Genomic DNA, 23,258 nt, shown 5'->3' with positions numbered 1-23,258 from the left:
TTGAAGAGACAGGTGACACACTAAAGCTCCTGGCGCTGCAGTCAGAGGCTGTCAGTAGCTCCCCCCGTTCCTCTTTTAATCTGTGTCTGCCCGGAGGGGGGAGCGGGGCTTCCTCTTTACAGCTCTGACTTTGAAATGAGAGCTGTAGGGCCAGAGACGTGCTTGCAGATACACACAAACATTAACACACCAAATACACACAGCTGCCTGATTCATCTGTGAAAGAATACAAGCATGACCTGGTATAAGCTGCTGTGACTGTTTATTAAACATCAGTCTGTAGAATGCTGATGTCTTGTTTTTTACTCAGAAAATTTTACATTTTTGTACGAATTCATAAGAATTTGCCAAAACCTAAAATACTTATGAATTGCCGTGAGGTGTGTTGGGTATTAAACGAATACTACCTTTATTTTAATTTTTTTTTTCAAAATGATACACACTTGCATGAGACTCGGTCATAGCAGTAGCCTAATAAAAGCAGTGTTAGTTTGCATGGACAGGTCGCATCTTGGGAGCAGAAATACTTATGCCAGATAGTTGAAAATGGTTTTCATGGTTAAAATCGAGTAATTTCAATAGGAATCTTCGCAAATGTTGACCAACAGAAAGCTTCTTGGTTTGAAAGTGACTTCTGTTTAAACTGTGCATATCAAAATTATGCTTTGTAAATAGAGTAACATCACTACTTTCAGTTATTTAATCCATTTAATCCATTTTTACATTGTAGCATTATGCGCAATATGTATTTTACAATAAAATCGAGCTGCACGATTAATTGTTAAAAGAGTGCAATCTTGATTTAAACACTCACGTGATCTCATTCCTAAATGACAAAGTTTCGTACGATCACAGCAAGCATTCAGATCTGCATTGGCGCTGTCGCTGATCCAGACATAGTTGTCATGTAGGTATGAAACAGCTTTTCAACCACACATTTTCAACCAAAAGTTTAAAGTTCGGATATAGGCTAAACGTATGGTAGCGATCAAAATAGTAAATCAGCTTTTGATGTAACAGCGCTTCAAATAGCGATACACTTGTCGTCGCCACCACCATTCATTCAAGCCGATTTTTAAATAATTCATTCAGATTCATTAAACATTTTAAATAGAATGCAGCAATTAACATTTGTCATAAATTTTGTTTAGTTGTGTGTTAAGAATCGTGAGAGAATCGTGATCTCTGTTTAAAAAAACGAAATCCTGATTCCTCGATTTATCCAGAATCGTGCTGCTCTACATTAATAATGTGATAGCATTACACTGATAACATTACACAAAATAGCTATTTATTTTATATTTTTATATTTATATTTAGTTTTAGGGATGCACCGATATGAACATTTTGGTCGATACTGATAACCGATAATTCTTTATATTTGAAAGCCGATAACCGATATATTGGCCAATAAATCTAAATCCAACTTTTTATATAATTTTTGAGAGCTTGATTACAAAAGCAAACGTCTCACCATTAAAATCCATGTCCCAAGCACACTATTATAATGTTCTCATTATAATTTTATGTAGCCTATTTGACATACTTGTGCTGCACATGAACTGAATTTTTTCTTTTTTTAAGTTATTCCAATCACATATAAGGAAATAATCCATTATTTATCAGCTTTATTATATCGCCCAAATTTTCTTATCAGGCCGATATCGATAACGATAAAAAATGAACATATATAGGCCCATGTATCGTGGCCGATATATCGCTTGTCTTTCTCTTTTTCTGAATGAAACCAGCCTATGGCACAACATCCTTTCACTAGTGCGGTCACGTGTAAACGGTGAGGCAGTATTAGGTCAGTGTGTATTCACTGCTTGTGTTGATGCTGTACGACAGGCTCTGTTGCTCCTCTCTGATGTCCTGCGGCACAACCCTTCATCCCTGTGCCATTCAGAGCAGCAATCTGCAACTGTGTACTGCAATGGTGCTCTGCAGCTCTTGTCCTCCTAGCAGCATCATATCTCTCTCTTGCTCAGCTGTTAATCATTAGAAAAGGGAAGTGTATCAGTTTTCATCTGCATGGACAGAAGGATGCGGGCCACTGGTGGAGGAGGTCACATTGATAATAATCACTCTTTTGTTCCTCTTGCCATCAGTATGAACGAGATGTAACAAGCTCATAACATTAGGCTTTATGTGGCTTCCTGCCGCTGAGAGCGGATCCTTGAATTTGAATTGCAAATGGTTGTGATTTTCTTCACTGGGTGCGCTGAAAGTGTGTTTGTGAATTGGTGAGTGGTTTAGATTGGCTTAACTTAAGATTTTTATGGCATATTTTTGGCATATTTTATGGCATATTTCATTATGTTTAGGTTTTTTTTTTGGAAGATGAATGTATAAATAATACTCCGGGAAGTTAACAGAGGCAGCTATAGTCTTTTTTTTAGTTCAACCAGAACAGTTGTCTAGTGAACAGCTGTGTAGCAGACATGAAGAAGGGTGTGTGAGAGTCTATCAAAGCATTTCGGCCCCACTCGCTATGTATAAATAGCCTAACCCACTGACCCACACACACCACTACAGTTGACTGTTTATTTATAGTGGAATGGTGTTGATTTGACTCAACTTCATTTCTGGAGTATGTGAGGCACTAAAGCTTAATCTAATGGTAACAATGACCTTTTAGGGTCATTATGGTCTCTTGCACCATTTAATATGTTATTATTTTTTAATAATATTTAGCCATTGGTATACCTTATAGGGAATATACAGGATTTTTTAAAAACATATCTGAGGTGTTGTATACAGTCTGTGCCTTAAGCCGCGTTTCCACCGCAGGAACTTTCCCCAGGAACTAGGAACTTTGGGCTGGTACTCGATGTGTTTACACCGCAGGAACCAGGGTCTAAATGAAGTTCCGGGTATATATTTCCCCCTCCGATAGTCCCTGCTCACGAGGTAGTACTTTTTCAAAGTTCAGGAACTTTCAGGGGTGGGACTTGTGCGCTGCACAAGCTGATTGGTTGTGTTCACGCCGCATTTTGGTTGGATGACTCCACGCAGCATTTTCTTTATTTTTAACCTCCCTTTTAAAAAGTGGCTTCATGCAGTAAAGTTGTCTGTCTGCAAATATGGAATTTAATAAAAAAAACTGGGGGACTGGCGACGAGTTTCAGGCTTTATTATTTGGGTATTTGTGGAAGAGGAAACTTTCTGCGCGTTCGTCACAGCCATCTCACGGCCAATGTCCGCAATAGCTGATAACATACAATTTTATATCTAACGTTAGCATTACGAGCTCTGAACACGCTTTATCAGTGCTCGTCTCTTTTCTGCCACAGCTTTTAATATTAAGTCATTATGTTTACACATTGTCATCTATTGCAAGGCAAACCATGTTACAAATTTACTATAACAGGATTGAAATAGCGCTTTGAGGTTGGTAACAAACAACTATTTACAAGACTGTCACTATTTATGATTGATAGACGGGGTTCAGGCTTTTTTTAAGCGTATTTGCGCGAAAGGAAATTTTTGCGCGTTCGTCCCAGTCATCTCACAACATACCTTGTCTAATTTTATACGCATACGAGCTTTCTGAACACGCTTTAGTATCAGTGCTCGTCTATTTTGTTATGTTAATTACCTCGTTAGTAAACCAATAACTGCAGCACAGTTTGAATCTCCTCCATACTTATAAATGTGGCGCTCAAAACTGATTACTGTCCGTCGCAGACTGGGAGGAGCAGTTGCGCGCAGTTTACCTTCCCGGTACTTTAGACCGCGGTGTAAACGCAGAAAGCAACCGGTCTGGGGCAAAAAAGGTTCCTGGGAAAAAAGTTCCTGGGACAAATTGTTCCGGGTAATTTCGGTGGAAAAGCGGCTTTAGATCCTCAGCCATACTTACAGTAATTGGGTTGTTGACATGAAATGCCAAGCAATGACAGCAGTGTCCGGCAGTGTGACATGCTATACTTCCTATATAACTTACATGTTCCTCTATATTTAAAGTGTCAAATTATGACATGCCATTTTCTTTAAAGGCACAATATGTAACTTTTTTGCTTTAAAAATAGCAAAAATCACTATATCTATGTTATATATATTTTTTAGTTGTGTACTTACATTATCCCGACTGTTTCCAACAACTTTCAAATCAGGAGAAATTTGTAATTTAATTCGAAGACACGTCACGTTTCTTTATTTCCGTTTTGTCGCCGTCATATCCGCGTTGTCCCTGGTTTCTGCTCATGCTGCCATAGCAACCAGAGCCCTCTGATAGTAACCAAGGCGACAGACGCAGACAACTGTGTAGTTCGCAATGTCTATTTGCACGCTGTTGTTGTTTCGTTCAAACATTATGGACCATGGCAAGCAGACTTTGGATAAAAAAGGAGAACTAAAACGAGAATCAATTCAGCGCGGTGTTTTTGAAATGCCGAGAGCTCCCATAGACAGTATATAAACGAGAGCTCCACGTCCGAGACTTCAACTGCTCCTACATGTACTTTATTAAACAGGTGAGCACATTTACATAAAACTAATCAATGTTATATAGTTCAACAATGATAAAATGTTAGAATATGATCTGTATGTTATTCTAATGTGCATCTAGCTTACTGCTAGTCTCATACAGACAAACTAACACATAAATTTCAACACATTTAAATGCAGTTTAGTGTGCTAGTGTAATGTTAGACCAAGTGAAACAGCGCTGCGTTACCTCACAAGTTTAATTTGTCTAATAAACTGACCTGTGAGTAATTCTGTACTTGCGTGTAGTTCGGTAGAATGAAATGTCCATATTCCTTTTATATCCGCGGGACTCGCGTCGCATGTGGAGCTGATAGCTGTCTCTTATCAATCCCGACCTGCTTCATATCACAGTCATGATAAAAACATCGATGTATTCAGTCATCCATAAACATTATTAGATTGGTCGGCTTGACGTTGACGACAAGATCCATAATTCTTAGCAAATGTTGCGTCATCAAACTACGCCTTTGTTATTGTAAGAGGTTAGCGACCCCTAGCGGCGAAAAAGATTACATACTGTACGTTTAATGCTTTTTTGACAAAATAAGCATTAGTCTGCAACAATAAATCGTATTTAGTTATTCATTTCGACATTTATTAGGTTATTTAATTTTTTTTTTTATTATTCATTTAAATCAGGGTTTCTCAAACTCGGTCCTGGAGGGCCACTGTCCTGCACAGTTTAGCTCCAACCCTGATCAAACACACCTGAGCAAGCTAATCAATGTCTTCAGGATCACTAGAAACTCACAGCTAGGTGTGTTTGATCAGGGTTGGAGCTAAACTGTGCAGGACAGTGGCCCTCCAAGACCGAGTTTGAGAAACCCTGATTTAAATAATAGCAAAGTTATTTTCATTTGTTTTTGTTTATGTCAAACTGTTAAGGTTAAAATGCTATTTGTTTGTTACAGGAGTAATTTATGCACACGAAAATGAATAATTAACTTGTGAATAGTTGTTACCTTTTGAACACATGGGGTGTAATAGATTGAAATTGTTGAGTGCTGCTATTCTAATTATACATATAGTTTGTTTTATTGCGCAATGTTAAAGGGAGAGATTGCCCAAAAATAAAAATTCTCTTATCGTTTCCTCACACATGACTTTCTGTCAAATAAACATATGTTTAGGAAAATAATCACTCTGTGAGTCCCTATAATGCCATTGAATGGGTGCCGCTCTGTTGACTCTTGAAAAACCACACACAGCGATAGTGACGGTAATCCATATGACCCCAGTGGGTGAATCAATGTCTTCTGAAGCTTCAGAATACAATTATGTCAAGTGACACAACATCCCTCTCATGATTGCTCGCTTGACAGTAAGACATTTATATTTAAAGTTAAGAACATTTGCATTTTTCTTAAACACATTCATCAATTTGCTTCAGAAGACATTGGTTCATCCATTGGGGTCGTATGGATTAATGTCACAGTGTCAACAGAGCGGCACCCATTCATGACATATGGACTCACAGAGAGTGATTATTTTCCTAAAAGTCATATATATCATGGATAGCATGAGGGGGATTAAACAATGGGAGAATTTTCATGTTTGGGTGAACTATTTGGGAGACTACAGTAAATATTTGTTCTATTAAAACCATTACTGTTAAAACCATAACTCATATAATCTTTTCCTTATACATACAGCAAAATACAAAGGTTTTATCTTTAGTTAATGACATGTTATGTGTTTTTCTGCTTTAAATTAGAAACCATCCCCATGTCAACATCATCTTGTGATCTCATAGACTTATGTGGAGACAGGATCAATCAGTTGATTTCAATTTGCTTGAAATGTTATTCTGTAAGAGCTTTTATCTTATGGTACTACAACTACTGTGCTTGCATTATATGTGCATTATGCATTAATTGAATCTTGGGGTTGGAATATTGAAGCATTTTGAACAGCTCAGTTTCTGTCACGACCACAAGCGCCATGTTGCAATAAACAACCTTTTTGCCAGTCCTTTGTGGTCATATCAGATTGCTTGGCTACATTTATCCTTCCCTTTGACTTTTCAATGTTGCCAGGGCTGCATTGTCACTCCAGGTATAGCAGCTGCATAATGTATTCTTAACCTGCAGATCTGATGGTTAAAGTGGACTGGTTTGTAGTTATTTGATTTAAGTAAATAATGGGCCAGGGCAACTTTATAATTAATTAAGAATACAAATTAATTAGTCTTTTCTGTTTCACAGATTGATTGAGGACCTTTTCCCTTCAGAAATCAGCTTGGCACTGCCACAGAACCAAAGGTAAGCTTATAGCACTAAAAGCAGCTGGCTGATTGAATGATTTTGTTTGTTTGCCAAATATTTTATAAATGTTGGTAATGTTTAGCTGTTATAATCTCAAGTGATGGACTGCTGTATGTAAGGATGCACGATTATTATGTGGTTATTAACATATATTAGAGATTAATTTCCAGTCTTATACTGTGTATATATATTACTCAACCCCCATTGCAAATCAGGTTTATTGGAAACATTTACAGACTTTCAGCTGTTTGCTATGAACAAATCAAACAAAAGTAACTGAAATTTAACACAACACAACGAATGTTTCAAGTGGTTTCCCTTGGATGTTTGTACATTTTGCTAATAAACCTGATTTGCAATGGGGTTGAGGAATTAAAATTACAACTATATACATATATATATATATATATATATATATATATATATATATATATATATATATATATATATATATATATATATATATATAAAATTCAAAAGAAATCTCTAATATATGCTGATAACCACATATTAATCGTGCATAATACATTAATACATTAACATTGTTTTTGGCTGCCAAGTCTCAAATGAATATCCATTTTTCATTCTTTTTTCCATTTTTCATCCTTTTTTATACTGCCTAAATTCAAAGCATTTTAAACTCTTTTAGTTTTAGTGTCATATTTGTTTTGACAAAAAAAAATATAATATCGGCCATCATCTCATCATAACTTTAATATTGGTGCATGCCTAACTATGCATAATAACACCATAGCTTGATTTCCTGGAAAATCATAAACTAATACAATTGAATTTGTTGACATTAGTTTTTCAGAAATCACACACTTGATCTTTAACTTCAATTTTCTTTTTGAATCAGAAGTAGAATATTATATTCCATTCCGAGAAAAGTTGTGACGTGTTAAAATGCAATAAAATCAAGAATCTGTGGTTGGTTAATTCTCTTGAACCTTTATTTAACTGACAAAAGTACAAAGAAAATATTTCCAATATATTCACTGACCAACTTAATTTGTGTTTTGTAACAAATTTAGATTTCGGTGGCATGGAACACACGCCAAAATAGACAATCCAAATCACAGATTATTTATAAAATGTCCCAACATTTTTTTGGAAATGGGGTTGTAACAACGAACTTGACAAAGTTATGATCTTTCTCATCCCACTTGAGTGACTGGCTTTTTCTTTAAACATTCCTTGTACTTTTCAATAACACTCGGAATATTTCCATAGACACGCGATGCGTGTTTTGAAAGGAACATAACGTCCGTGGACAGACGCGACCCTTAAAACCTCCCAGAAGTTAGCGAAATCTCAAATAACGCTGCTTTAAGCTTCGGATCCTCCTGTGCGCTCGCCACAGAGTCTGTCTGCATTGGCCATTCCATTTGAAAAGTGAAAGCATGTGGGGATGTGTGGAAACAGTAGACAGTCTCTCCTCTGGGACTCTGATGTTCCTGAATTACATCCCTGTGTGTCGTCTGCCCTGTTATCAGGTCTGAGACCTGCCGCACATTCCACACGCTATCATTAACCCCTCGAACCCCGCCTGGAGGAAACCTCAGTGCTTCTCTCCTCCATCCACCCTCTCACTTGCTGCCTCTTCGTGTCTGATCCCAGAGGGAGTCGCAGAAGTGTGGTCACCTCCTCGAGCGCCTGCTTTAGCTCAGGGCTAATGAGAGGGGACAGTGGGAGAGGACCTCGGGCCCCTGGGGCCCCACCACTGCACGAGCAAAGACTTTACAGTCTCATGTTTCCTAGAACAATAATTACACAGAGTGTCATTTTCCCCATCAGTGAGGTAGAGGGAAAGGTGGAGTGTTGGAGTTTGGCTCTGTGTTAGGTGTCTGGACCAGTTGTCTGAGGAACAAGATGTATCGTGCCTAGTGGAAATTATGTAAAATGATCAGACTTAAACTGCACTTTTCCATAATGCAGAAAGATATTTTAATATTATTATTTGTTTTTTGTAATTACATGACTCACTGGTAAAGGCTGTCAGAGGAGTACGAAATCAATGTCAGTAGCCTTGAAGAAAAGCCGAGATGTTTTTAGTTCCTCAGATGCCGAAGAAGGAGCTTCCCACACAGCTTGCGCAAAGGTGTTGCATTTCTAATTGTTTAGGTTTAGATGGAAATAGAATCTGAAAGTATGTGCTGCTCCCGGGCCGGGCAGCCGTACTGTCCCACTGTGTGCTGTTTTTGGCGTCTGTTATTGCAGCCCTTGAGTTCAGCTGCTACGTAACGCTGACACGACCCAATCGCATGGATCACTCTCTCTGGCACTAAATTTTGTTAAAACTTTACAGGGTTTCATTTATTAACATTAGTTAACTACATTATTCAACTTGAACTAAAAAAGAACAATACTTTTACAGCATTTATTCAAATTAGTTAATGTTTATATCTCAACATTTACTTATACATTTTAAATATCAAAAATAACATGAGTTAATGCTCTGTGAACTAACATGAAAAATATTTTTTTTAAGTAACATTAACAAAGGTTAATAAATGCTGTACAAATGTATAGTTGTATATAATTGTATAGTTAATGCATTAACTGATGTTAACAAATGAAACCTTGTTGTAAAGTGTTACCTGATTGTTTTTTTATGCAACAAATGCATGAAAACTTTGGAAAAGGATATCTTAGATAAAATTTCTAATATTGAAAATCAATACACAAATTCACAATTAACATAAATCTTTCTGGAACCTCTTAAGATTGTGATTTTTTTTTTTTTTCTCATCTTTTCTCATCTCTTTCTTTGTTGATTTACAGTTCAAATAAACATTGTCATAATTTTTAAGTAATTTGTTGAATTGACATTCAGTTCACTGTAGAAAATATATTTTATCCAATATTGTTGCATAATTGAATCTTTTCTTTATGTATGTTCATAAATGTAACCGTAATAAACCAACACAGGTTCTAGCTTGTCTCTACTGAGTGACGGCTAAATCTGGAACTTTTTTTACCCTATGTCATTTCCATATAAAATAGATCAAAAGCTATTTAGTTTGACTTCCTGAAATGGATGAAGATTTTCTAAACTTGAATTATCTCTTGAAAAATAGTTTCTATTTTGTACTCTTGCCATTTATGGGGCACTACGGCCTGAAGCAATGGAGGATCTCCAGGATCTCTAGGCTAAATTGTGGTCAGCCTATCCAAATGTCTCATTTTCAAGGGCCAGTCAGTGTGTCTGCCTATTATGCAGCTCTCTGGAGAGGGTGTGATATTTTTGATCTATTCATAACATGTACAAACCAGATATCTTTGTTTCTATTTGGAAGAATGGCCTTTGGCTGACTCAGGAGCTCTTTCAAATGTAGATCCTGAAGTGATGTTGACCTTAGCAGACTTATTCTACTGAATTCTGTTCCACCTTGACCTTTCAGCACCATACAAACTGACTGCTCTGACTGTACTGGATTCTTGGAGATAAGAAAAGAACAAGTGGGTACAGGAAGTGATGGAATGATGTCAGTACACCCACAGGAAAGCACGTAATGGAGGATTGCGGTGTGCTTTTATCTTCCAACTCAATGTCTCTCACCTTCCTGTGCATTATATTATATTATATTATATTATATTATGTTATGTTATATTATATTATATTATATTATATTATATTATATTATATTATATTATATTATATTATATTATAATGTTATGTTATAATATTATATTATATTATATTATATTATATTATATTATGTTATTTTATTATGTTATTTTATAATATTATATTATATTATATTATATTATATTATATTATATTATATTATATTATATTATATTATATTATCCAATACATGTATAAATTTACACTGTTCTGGTTGCTTTCTTGCTGCAAATGAAAGCCCTCTACATCCTTTAACCGTATTAAATGTGTCCAGTGTAGCATGGCAAGTGATCTACATTTGTAAACAGTTCTGACCAGCTCTGGGCCATTTTTGCATGAACTTAAAATTAGGCTCAGCGTTGCTGTCGATGAACTGCAGGTCATTGTGATGTGTACATAGGCACTTCTGCCAGCTTGGCCCATGTTCAATGCCCTGTGGGTTTACTTGAAAAGAGATTGGGCAACAGTATTGATTCATAGTGTGGCGCATTATGTCTCTGTGGATGAACACAAACCCCCCTGCTGTGTGTAAATGGAGTCTCAGCTGGACTGTCCTGCACCAGAATTGTCATCTATAATTTTATTCACTGTCCACTGTGGAAACCCCTCTTTCTTCTTACTCATTAAATTTAATGGTAGCATCAGCTAGACTGCATCTGATCTGTCTCTGTACCGTCACTGAATTAGAGCCCCTCGTATCTGTAAGTGCCCCGAGGCAGACAGTGTTGCCCCCTTTTATCTCAGCTAGAGTTTATGCCTTAGCCATATCCCAGAGGTTAAATATATGGCCTTGACATAAGAGAGGCTTAGCTATGGTTTTGATATGGCTCCTGCTTCACTTTGTGTTGGACAATTTGTGACTTTATAGCTAGTGAACCTAAAGAGTGACTTCCTGTGTTTCGGTTTGGTAAGGTTTGAAGCACTTGTTTGTATTTCGTGTGCATTATCAGGTGTGACCCTGTTACTGTGCAGCTGGGATTGGAAAACTGGAGCATCTGTGCTGGTTGTGACATCTGGGGAATCGTTGGCAGACGCCACACCCTTCTGGGGTGTTCTTGAGATGTATACAGGGGCTTCTAGACATGAGCGTAGGCCTATGAGCCTGCATGTCTTGCATAATGCTTGCATAAAGAGTTCCATTTAATATTTCAATTTGCATCCTTTCTAAAGATCTTGCTTGGTGCTTTTGGCTGTGATTTTAGCAAGAAATGATCAGTTCGATGAACTGATCTGAGCTTGCATGTGCATCTAACCTCTATATCGCAGGAAGTCTAATCTAATCTGCAAACTAATTTGTTCATTTGGAGTTTGTTTAGGATCCTCTGCTCTTTTCCCTCCTGATTCTAATTGGCAGAGCTATGTGTGAAGACTGTCCCATTGTGTGTGTTGCCAAGCCCGCGTAGGGAGTCTCTATGCATGTCTCCCGTTTACAGCACTCAGTTGTGCGTGAATGATGACATTAGTGATGCTTTGTCACTCTGTTGCAGGATGTTAGGACCTTTTTTCTTTTTCCTCCTCCTCTTAACCCGGAGCTCTCTTACTAATGTGAACTGACCACGTGATTGACGAGACAAATGGTTGGAATACTTAGTCTAGCTTTGGTTCCAGTGTTTAATTTGGTCATGGGCAGGCAGCTGTTCTATAGCCAGACACCACAAACTATCCCCAGTCCAGTGGATTCCCATATTTAGTATCTACACCTTTTGTTTTGCAGGATGTTTTGGTTGGATTGATATTTCTGTTATAAGGGTGGATGTAGCTGTATTGATTAGAATAGGTTCTGCCCATGAGTTTGTGGGTCCCTAGGTGAGATTATGGGGTGGAACTATGATTAAAAATGAATAGGATCATGAATACGAATGTGCAATTTGGAAACAGCACTAAAATTAAACTAAAATTAACACAAAAACTATTAATGCAATTTATTCCTGTTGGAAAAGCTGAATTTTAGCATCATTACTCCAGTCTTCAGTGTCACATGATCCTTCAGAAATCATTCTAATATGCTCATTTGGTGCTCAAGAAACATTTATTATAAAATATTATTATTATTATCAGTGTTTAAAAATCGTATCGCATATCGAATATCACATTTAACAAGTTATCACATTTTTATTCAGTGTCGTGCAGCCATAATTTGAAGCATTAGGAACAAATTTCTGAACAAAAATCCCTGTATAGCTATTACTGTATTGATTTTCTTGTGAAGTAAAATTGTTATCGGTACAGGCAAAAATAGGCTATTTAGACTATCTACAATTCAGTATTACCCTCCTACACACACACACACACACACACACACACACACACACACACACACACACACACACACACACACACACACACACACACACACACACACACACACACACACACACACACACACACACACACACACACACACACACACACACACACACCATTGATTAATGACCTGTATCCTGCTTGTGGAGACACGGGAAACAACCTCTTTTCATCTCTCCATAGCTTCTGTTTGAAAGGATCATCCTCTTTTCATTGTTTTCATCTTTTTTTTTTGGCAAATGAACTTACTTGTACATGCTCCCACCCAAACAAACCAAAGTAATGGACATTTATCATCTGTAAAATATCATGGATCTATTGTCTTTTAAACCAAATTGTAGCCTCATGTCAAGTTTTGTTGCGGTTCGTTCGCGTGTGAAGATGCTGTTAAATGATTTGTGTGTGTGTTTATGACTTCATGAGGTTGGACCATGGTCTCCCATGAGCCTCACAGAGGCGTTTGACCAGGGAGAGTATTGGATGGCTCTTTGTTTATCCTGGTCTGAGATGTGGAAATGACAGGCAACAGAAGAATGGCAGATCTGACTGAGAAAATACACTTCTCCTACTATTAACTCACAAGGTTATTTTAGTACAGACTCTGGAACTCTGCAGTGGCATCAAGTTGGGAAACATTGACGATAGTTTCACAATAATGAGAGCAGTGAGAAGGGAACTGCACGGAGGATTTAGTGTTCTTCGTTCCAGGAAAGGAGCACTGAAATTCTTGCTTTTATGTAGCAAATAGTGCCATCTGTGCAAGTCTGCAGCAAATTTAAACCTGTAACTAGTTAAGAGTCAAAGTCCTGGACCGAATTAATTGACACATGGGTTTCTTTATGCCTTCATTGTGAAAGCGGCGACATCACAGATTTCTGCTTTGCACTGCAAGTTTTGCACTTAGCATAAAAACATTTTAACATGTGTTGTGTGACAAATTAATTGATTTGTTCACATTCTTCCTGTTCAGTCTGGTCACTATAAGGTTTTGTTTTGAGCTCTAGATGTTGCTTTGTGATTGAATGACTTGGTTCTGGATGTAATAAACAATGGAGACTTTGTGGTGCCGCTGAAATATTATTTGACTCTGACTTTAATTTTATAAACATCTAATCGAGTGCATTCCGTAGGAAAATAAACTCCACATCTTCAAAGAGGATATGTTTTTCTTATACTGAATCCTGATTAACATACTGAATTAATGTATGATCAAAGAGTTTGGTGGATTTGGCACTTAATTTTGTTTACAGATATTGAGCTTGTGTGTGCATTTATTTAAAAAACCCATGACATTTATTAAAAATAAATTATCATTATTATCTTCCTGTGTTGATATATTTCCAGTTGAAACAAATGGTTTGAGCAGGGCATGTCTAGGCGATTGGTTGATTGATTGATTGGTTGGTTGTTTGGTTGATTGATTGGTTGGTTGGTTGATTGATTGATTAGTTGATTATAGCCTTTGTTCACAGTTATAATGTAAATCATCGATATTTTTGGTCTGTTTTCCTGAAATAGAAAGTATTGCTTAACTTTAAATAGACAAACATTAATTTGATCAACTTTAAGGAGTACACAAGTATACAGACGACCTCAAAGCTAGCACATATGGACTAAAAGCCACGAAATATTGATTTCATGGAGTATTTAAAAGCATCCTCCACATACTGTATAGTAGCCATGAATAATCACACAACCCTTTGAAGTGTTTTCCAGAATTTGCTTGAGAAAGACTGAGTCCTCAGTGTAATTCTGTCCAGGAACTATTTGATGGAAAAGTGCGGTCCAGTGACGGATATGTGATGGGTGTAGCTCGGGTGGGAGCGAGACAGTTTTCATGTTCTGTCTTTAGCTCAGAAAGGTCATGTAGACTGGCTACTGTTTTTACACAGGGCTGGTACATTACACAGCAATTGAACACAGCAATTACAGCGCATGGTTACGTAACGGTATGAGTGTGACTTCAGAGCCGCCCAGAGCAATGGCCAGTTTTATGTACCTCATCTGTCTTCCTACAGTGGATTTCCAGTGTCATTTTTACTCTGGCTGTGATTTTATTGAGTTTATGAACCAATACTTTTCCATTTCTGAAATGTTTGCCCAAATAGAAGGCCTCTAGAGTAAGAAAGTCCTGTCTGCTAACACCAGCTGCCTCTGACTAGCATTAGCAGTAGTGAATCATTAGTTCAACAATTTGTTTGTCATTGGTCATAAAATATGAATATATACAATTGAACCCAGTGAAAAAGGTTGTACACTTGGTCCTTGTCCAGATTTGAGCCTTGTACCCTTGATAAGAGTCTTTAAAATCACTCTGTCCCAACTTTTTCAAATAAAAAGTTCTGAAAAAACATTTTCCACTTCAAGGCTTTTAGTAACCATTCAGGGTTGATTTGATTTGATTTTAGTGGTAACTTTCTTAGGCATTCGTTTTGCATCCATAAATAATCCAATTTAGAATGAAATTGAACATTTCATAAAAATAAAAAATAATAAAAATATGTAGGGCAGAACTCGCTTTACTCATCAGGAATTGATTGGATCAGTGGATGATTGGATCAGTGGATCAGTGAAAAAAGTGGATGCTCCATACTAGAATACAGCCAGATCTGAATGAGACCTCCAAATGTCTTTCCGGAGGCTTTTTAAGCAGGCCATGCAGGCTAAAAGTCAGATTCATTGCTTTTTTTTCTTAGTCTTAAAATGCAAGTTATTACATTGATGACAAATTGGCATTGTAATGATAGCTTTTGACAAAGATCTATAGGCCTGTGTGAAAGAACATCATATGTTACTAAAGACATACTAAAGTTAGGATCTATCTAGCGTGTTACTGAAACTTGGAGCAGCTGATCTCATAGACTGGAATGTAGAGCTCACAAGAACGAGGCATCGAATGTAAACTTTTGCTGAGAGTGAAGAAAAAAATGTAGTGGAAATAATCATTCAGGCCCCGTGCAGTAAATGGAAAGGCAATCATGACTTTGTTTGTCAGACCTGTTCAGTAGGACATATTCCATCAGTCTTGGATAAAATGCTCCCGCTGGAGAGGTCTTAAACATTTCCACCACACATCCTCAACTGGATTCTTGCTCTTTTTTTCAGTCTCTTCTTTCTCATTTCAATCTGTTTTTCCCCGAACACAACGTGGCACTCAGTCACATGCATACTTTTGTTTTTCAGTCTGTCTTGTAGAAGAAATGGCTGCTTTAATAATGCTTAAGGATATCAGTGCCATAGCAGTGCTGTGGGATCAGTGGGAATACGGCATATGATCGCTCCCATATGTAGGGATTGTGCCAGAAACAGTGACATTGGCTGAGTACCAGCATCCCTGTACCTCAGTGTGTCTGTTGTATGTGGTTTCTGACAACCTGCGCTGACTTGATTTAGATGATTTATGTTAGTCTGGGCCATCTGTTGAGCAGGAGACTGATTTTCACACTACCAGGACACCATGTGTCATGCACTTTATCCAACTTACCATTTGAAAGCTGTTACGTCTGGTCTCATTTGTTGTGTGCTGTTGTTTTTCTAAATCTATTAATTTATTCAAAAATACCATAAAGTTAATTTCATACATGAATACAGCTCTTTTGTGATGGGAAGGTAATTCTGATATTTTTGGGGGGCATAAAGTAAAAAATGTCAGGGTGATAAATTTGAATGAAGGAAAGAAGTCTTGCCAAAGAATGAAATTCTGAAAAATAAAACCTTTTCATGGAAGTCTGGCGTAAAGATTGCATAATCTTTTTTATTATTATTATTATTTCTTAGAGGAAATAATGAATTTTACCTAAAACAGGAAGTGACATCATTGAGAGGACCGCCTGCAGACCCTCATAAAAATGTGTCAAGATCAGTGTTATTTTAGTATTATTTACTATATTATTTATAGTATTGTTTTTTTTTAATAATTAGTTTTAGTTATTTTGTTATATGCTTAGTTATTTTTAGTACCTTTTTGTAACTTAAACTTATTTATTTTAGTTGCCAAGGAAACATTTCTAATTTTCTTTTAAGTTTACTAAGATTATTTTATTTTATTATTTTACTATGAACACTCTTGTCATTGGCCCTACTATAGTCTTTTTGGTTAAATTTTGTGAATGTTCTCCAATGTTTATTTAGTCAACTTACCCTTGATCTCTGATCTCTGGTGATGACCTTTATAGTGTCGTCACTTGCTTTTGTTTGCCCGTTAGAACCACAAACCTCTCTTAAGATTTGCTTTTCTAGATGCGTGTGTGTGTGTGTGTGTGCTCGTCTACCTATCTAAGTGGGGACCTTGGTGACGTTACACACTCACCAACAGGGGACCGCCGAGCCAAGTGGGTACAATTTTCAAGTCCCCTGTTGGTCATGCTTTAAAACATGTTAAAATCAGCTAAAAAACGCTCTGGTGAATTTTTTACATTTTTGACCAAGTGGGGACCTACATGTGTGTGTTTAAGTCCTTACTCAGCAGCACTCCTGTAGGCTGGAGCAGGAACTGCAATGGCCCATTAACACACATCGTTCACACTTCTCTATTGTTTGAATGGCTTGCTGTCCTAGAGAGGCTCTGTAGAGCTGCTGTTTAACTGGCTGCTTAGTTGAGGAACTTTCAGTAACACTTTATAATAACTCCACGCTATTAATCATTAGTTAAGCATTAGTAAACAGTTAATTCATTTATAAAGCATTAATAGACATTAATAAGCAGTTTATAAATACAGCTATAAATGCTTTATTCTTGTTTTAAAAGCATATCTATAATGTGTTTAATAATTGTATTTTCATACTTTATTAATGATCAATTTATCATCATTTATCATTCTAAATGAAATATAGCATTATTTACAAACCAGTTGTTTAGGAGTTGTCAGTGGTTCATAAGATAACTTAGAAAGTGTAAGTAAATGATTAATAAACTATTTCAATGTACCTTCATACATCTTATTATTCAGACATATAGTAATAGTTACTTAGTGTGTTAATAAATGGTTTATTAACATGTATTTCTACTGTAATTCATGATTAATTCAGGTAGTTATAAAGCATTTAGTAGTGGTCAGTTAACTATTTTTGTGAGCTCATCTAAAGTGAGGACTAGTTATGCCTTGTAAAGCATTAATTAAGGAGATTTTAAAGGCTCAGTTAAATATCTGTATGTTCTGTATCACTGTGTTGTGTTTGTTTCCTTTTTCTGTTTAGAAGAACAGTGAGCCTTTAAATCTCCTTTATAAATGCTTTTCAATTTGAACACCCTGCAAGTTCTCCCACTTGGAAATCATGGAGGGGTCTGAAATTGTCATCGTAGGTGCATGTCCACTGTGAGAGACATAATCTAAAAAAAAAAATCCAGAAATCACAATATATGATTTTTTAACTATTTATTTGTATGATACAGCTGCAAATAAGTATTTGAACACCTGTCTATCAGCTAGAATTCTGACCCTCAAAGACCTGTTAGTCTGCCTTTAAAATGTCCACCTCCACTCCATTTATTATCCTAAATGAGATGCACCTGTTTGAGGTCGTTAGCTGCATAAAGACACCTGTCCACCCCATACAATCAGTAAGAATCCAACTACTAACATGGCCAAGACCAAAGAGCTGTCCAAAGACACTAGAGACAAAATTGTACACCTCCACAAGGCTGGAAAGGGCTACGGGGAAATTGCCAAGCAGCTTGGTGAAAAAAGGTCCACTGTTGGAGCAATCATTAGAAAATGGAAGAAGCTAAACATGACTGTCAGTCTCCCTCGGACTGGGGCTCCATGCAAGATCTCACCTCGTGGGGTCTCAATGATCCTAAGAAAGGTGAGAAATCAGCCCAGAACTACACGGGAGGAGCTGGTCAATGACCTGAAAAGAGCTGGGACCACCGTTTCCAAGGTTACTGTTGGTAATACACTAAGACGTCATGGTTTGAAATCATGCATGGCACGGATGGTTCCCCTGCTTAAACCAGCACATGTCAAGGCCCATCTTAAGTTTGCCAATGACCATTTGGATGATCCAGAGGAGTCATGGGAGAAAGTCATGTGGTCAGATGAGACCAAAATAGAACTTTTTGGTCATAATTCCACTAAACGTGTTTGGAGGAAGAAGAATGATGAGTACCATCCCAAGAACACCATCCCTACTGTGAAGCATGGGGGTGGTAGCATCATGCTTTGGGGGTGTTTTTCTGCACATGGGACAGGGCGACTGCACTGTATTAAGGAGAGGATGACCGGGGCCATGTATTGCGAGATTTTGGGGAACAACCTCCTTCCCTCAGTTAGAGCATTGAAGATGGGTCGAGGCTGGGTCTTCCAACATGACAATGACCCGAAGCACACAGCCAGGATAACCAAGGAGTGGCTCTGTAAGAAGCATATCAAGGTTCTGGCGTGGCCTAGCCAGTCTCCAGACCTAAACCCAATAGAGAATCTTTGGAGGGAGCTCAAACTCCATGTTTCTCAGCGACAGCCCAGAAACCTGACTGATCTAGAGAAGATCTGTGTGGAGGAGTGGGCCAAAATCCCTCCTGCAGTGTGTGCAAACCTGGTGAAAAACTACAGGAAACGTTTGACCTCTGTAATTGCAAACAAAGGCTACTGTACCAAATATTAACATTGATTTTCTCAGGTGTTCAAATACTTATTTGCAGCTGTATCATACAAATAAATAGTTAAAAAAATCATACATTGTGATTTCTGGATTTTTTTTTTTTAGATTATGTCTCTCACAGTGGACATGCACCTACGATGACAATTTCAGACCCCTCCATGATTTCTAAGTGGGAGAACTTGCAAAATAGCACTTGCAAAATATATATATATTATGGTGTATAAGAAAAGGGGAAAAAATATGCGTATGATTATTCTTTAAGGTTGTTTCTATGATTAATCATTTCAAACATTATTCTTGTATTGATACAATACTCATAGCTATACTCATATTCAAATATTCTATTCAGACCAGACATTTAGTATAGGCCTACTTCTACTCTGACAAATGTAGCCTACATCTATTTCTGGGCTAGACATGCTATTTGTGTTTTCCGTTTTCTGCTCAGTGTGGTATCTAATCTAATATGTGTGGTTTAGTTTCACATGAGATCTTACCTTACCTGGTTATCTTACCTGGAATTAATGTACAGCTGTATTTGCATAAAGTCTAATCATGATAGAAATATTTAATTGGCTATTTCTGCTTCTTAGGGCGGGTTTACACAAAGCGGTTTTGCTTGGAAAAACGGAAAAAAGACGCGGACAGTGTAATGGGAAAAAAGTGCAAGGTCTCGAAACATCTGTCATTAGTTTCGTTTAGTTTTAGTTTTTCATTTTTGTTGAAATTTCTATTTTATTTCAGTTTACACAAATGTTTTTTGACCAATAGTTTTAGTCTTAGTTTCATTTTTCGTTTACGAAAAAAACCTTGTCTCCCATAGCCTGCAATGGAACTGTGTGTGTGTGTGTATATTTAAGTTCAGTAATTTCACTTAAAGGAATACTCCACTTTTTTTGGAAATAGGCTCATTTTACAACTCCCCCAGAGTTGTACGAACAACGAACAGTTGAGTTTTACCATTTTCGAATCCATTCAGCCAAACTCCAGGTCTGGCGGTACCACTTTTAGCATACCTTAGCATAGATCATTGAATCGGACAGGACCATTAGCATCTCTCTCAAAAAAATGACCAAAGAGATATTTTTCCTATTTAAAACTTGACTCTTCTGTAGTTACATCGTGTACTAAGACTGACGTAAAATGAAAAGTTGCGATTTTCTAGGCTGATATGGCTAGGAACTATACTCTCATTCCTGCGTAATAATCAAGAAACTTTGCTGCCGTACCATGAATCCAGCAGGCGTAATGATATGACGCAGCGTGTCCACACACAGTGGTTTGCCGGGGGACCTACCTTTGATACTGAAAAGAGATAAAACTCCTTTCTTTTCCTCGTATTCTCTCTCCCCCGTGTCTTTCTTTCTGTTTTTGTTTTGAACATTTATAAAGAGCCTACTCGAAGACAGTTTAATCGCAAATCCACTGTGCCCTTAACTTCAGTCTAAACATCACCCTGGTAATGTTTATGTTGACTACGCAGAAGACTATCTTGGGCTCACTGCCTTTGACACTCCTCGCTTACTCTCGGGAGTAATCACTAATTGCAAGAAAGAACGGAGATAAACAGGCAGGAAATGAGAGGAATGCAGGGAGGAAAAGCTTAATATTTTCAAACTTTGAATGTGTACCCAATAACCTCACTCTTCAACCGTTTTGCCCCCCAGTTTGATGTTTTTTGGTCTATTTTTGAGTGTGGTTTTGTACGCAATCGAGAGAATGTGTTGTGTTTGTGTGTTTCCATGCTCCCTCATTCACATCTGGAATATTAAGCTGAGAGTTGGACTCTCTTGTTGATTAATTTTCATTTTTTCCTACGATGACTGAGGCCAGCTCGTCCTCACCACGAGTACATTTGTTTTTCTCTTCGTGATGAAGGCAGAGGGAATGAAGGAAAATCTGGATCTTATTTGAAGCAGTTTCTTTCTGCCTTGACGTTCTGCTTGTATCCTCACCACAGCTCAGCTGGAATCTGCCTCGTGCGAGGAGCTTACTGCGGTCGTGTCCCAAGTCACCCATCCCTGAGGATGACAGCTGTGCCGTAGTCGTAGTCGTGGGAAAACGCTCTTCAATGCTCCCCTATGTTTTACTGAGAGCACTGATCTTGAGTTGGTGGTGTGGTTGGAGGAACATTTCCACTTGTGCTCCTCAAGGAAGTGGATGCTTCTTTGTAATTATGCCCAGGCATCATAGGGTTACTGTACTTTAGCCCAACAACAAACCAAACCGAATCCATCTCTGTATCTTTATTGCTCCTGAAGTTGGAGTGAATAAACCAGAGATCTGCAAACTGAAGCAGCCCCCAAGGACACAGAGCTCTGAGCTTTTGGAATAAATCACATCTGTATCGGATGAATGCTGGACCTGTGAATGGAAATTACTCTCTAAATGCACTGATTATAGGTTTTTCTACTTTCATAACTTTTTTTTAAGAACAGAAATGTATAGGGATTTAATATAAACTATCAGTTTGGCTCATGAATATTAATTAGGTGATGTAAAGTTATCCTGAAAGTTCTAACCGATCTGCTGAAAGCCAGGTAAGTGGAACTAGCCAATGTTGCATTATGCTGCTCTAACAGTTTCTACAGAATTTAATCAGGTTTTACCATCACAGTTCAAACTTGCTATACATACTTCAGTCTCCATGGTAAACTGTGTATTTCTACATCATATGCGTGACCACTCAGTCAACTAATATAATTATTTTCAAAAGCACAATCCCATTGGCAGGTCCAGCTTTTGGCAGGTCCTGTACCCGTCCTTTAGTTGTCTCTCTTAATGTTTTCCTTCTTTTTTTCCGTTTGGCTTCTCATGTAAATTTCACCTCTGCTAGCTCATTGTTTCAGTAGTTGGGGTTGGATAAGGTTTGCATGGATGCAAAAGGGCAAGGATTGCTTGGATTGAGCCACGTGTCCGCAGTTCCTTCCAAGACTGTGAATTTACATGTTTCAGGAAATTCATTGGATGTTGGCGTATAATTGGAAGCTTTCATGCACACTTGCTGTTAAAGCTGTTTGTTGCCTCCAAATGTCACATAAGGTAATGTTGATGATTTTCGAGGAATGCTTTTAATCAAATAAACCCACAATTTTGGGGGAAATTCCACTTGAAAGTGAGGATCCCTATGCCACACTCACTAAGAAATGAGCACTCTGAAGTGTGCAGGGTAGTACTGACTAATTGGAAGTCACTGCCAATTTATTTTAACATGGCAGCAAATCCATGCTTATAACTGTTACAGTAAGTTACATATTTTGTTTTGCATAAGTTAAAGGAACACTCCACCGTTTTTTTGAAATAGGGTTTATTCACCCTCTTTCCTACCCTATGCTAGCTTAGCATAATGAATGGAATCCTTTGTTGCCAGCTAGCATGTCGTGAGTAAAAGTGATCCAAAAACAAAAAAAATACTTCTTGTGGCCTGCGTATTCACAACGAGTACAAATAGCAATGCAGATTAAGACTAGGTGATTTCCTAGGCAGATATTGACTTGGGACTATATTGGGGTGAAGCACAGGCGAAGCACTGCTACTTGGGCGCAGATATATCACGTAACACCTGAAATCCCCCAACGTTGAGCCTGGTCATCGATGGCAGTACCTTGTCCCACTCGCCACAGCACAGACACTCTATTGCAGTCGGCATAGGCTGGCATATTCCCCCACACTCACACCACCAGTTCGTGTTGGCTCTCATCCTCACGTCCTCAGGCTGTTGAGTGATTCCATTCATTATGCTAAGCTAAGCTAGCGTCGGCGCTACCAAACTAAAACAATGCATGCACTGAGACAAAAATGCATTTGCCCACCTATCTAAATGTATGAAAGACAGTGAATAAGCCCTATTTCAAAATACGGTGGAGTGTTCCTTTAATGCTAATGATGATTTCTTTAAATTCAAATTCATTTAAAATTTTCACTGTGTGATGTTTGATACAAACAAGTAGGTACAAGTAGCATCAATC

The 23,258-nt window shown here is 37.7% G+C and overlaps 1 protein-coding gene across 1 annotated transcript in view; it reads left to right on the top strand.

The window, feature by feature from the left end:
* The window catches only part of raph1a (Ras association (RalGDS/AF-6) and pleckstrin homology domains 1a), a 77,375-nt gene that overhangs the window by 15,792 nt on the left and 38,325 nt on the right, over positions 1-23,258 (top strand). Inside the window, exon 2 of the mRNA XM_079882100.1 lies at positions 6,696-6,752. The gene's annotated coding sequence lies outside the window, so the exon portion shown is untranslated. The remainder of the gene's footprint in view (positions 1-6,695; positions 6,753-23,258) is intronic.

The sequence above is a fragment of the Squalius cephalus genome (genome assembly GCF_949319135.1).
Source record: "Squalius cephalus genome assembly, chromosome: 9".
Lineage (NCBI taxonomy): Eukaryota > Metazoa > Chordata > Actinopteri > Cypriniformes > Leuciscidae > Squalius > Squalius cephalus.
The sequence above is the reverse complement of the archived record's forward strand: the minus strand, read 5'-3'. Positions and strand labels throughout refer to the sequence as shown.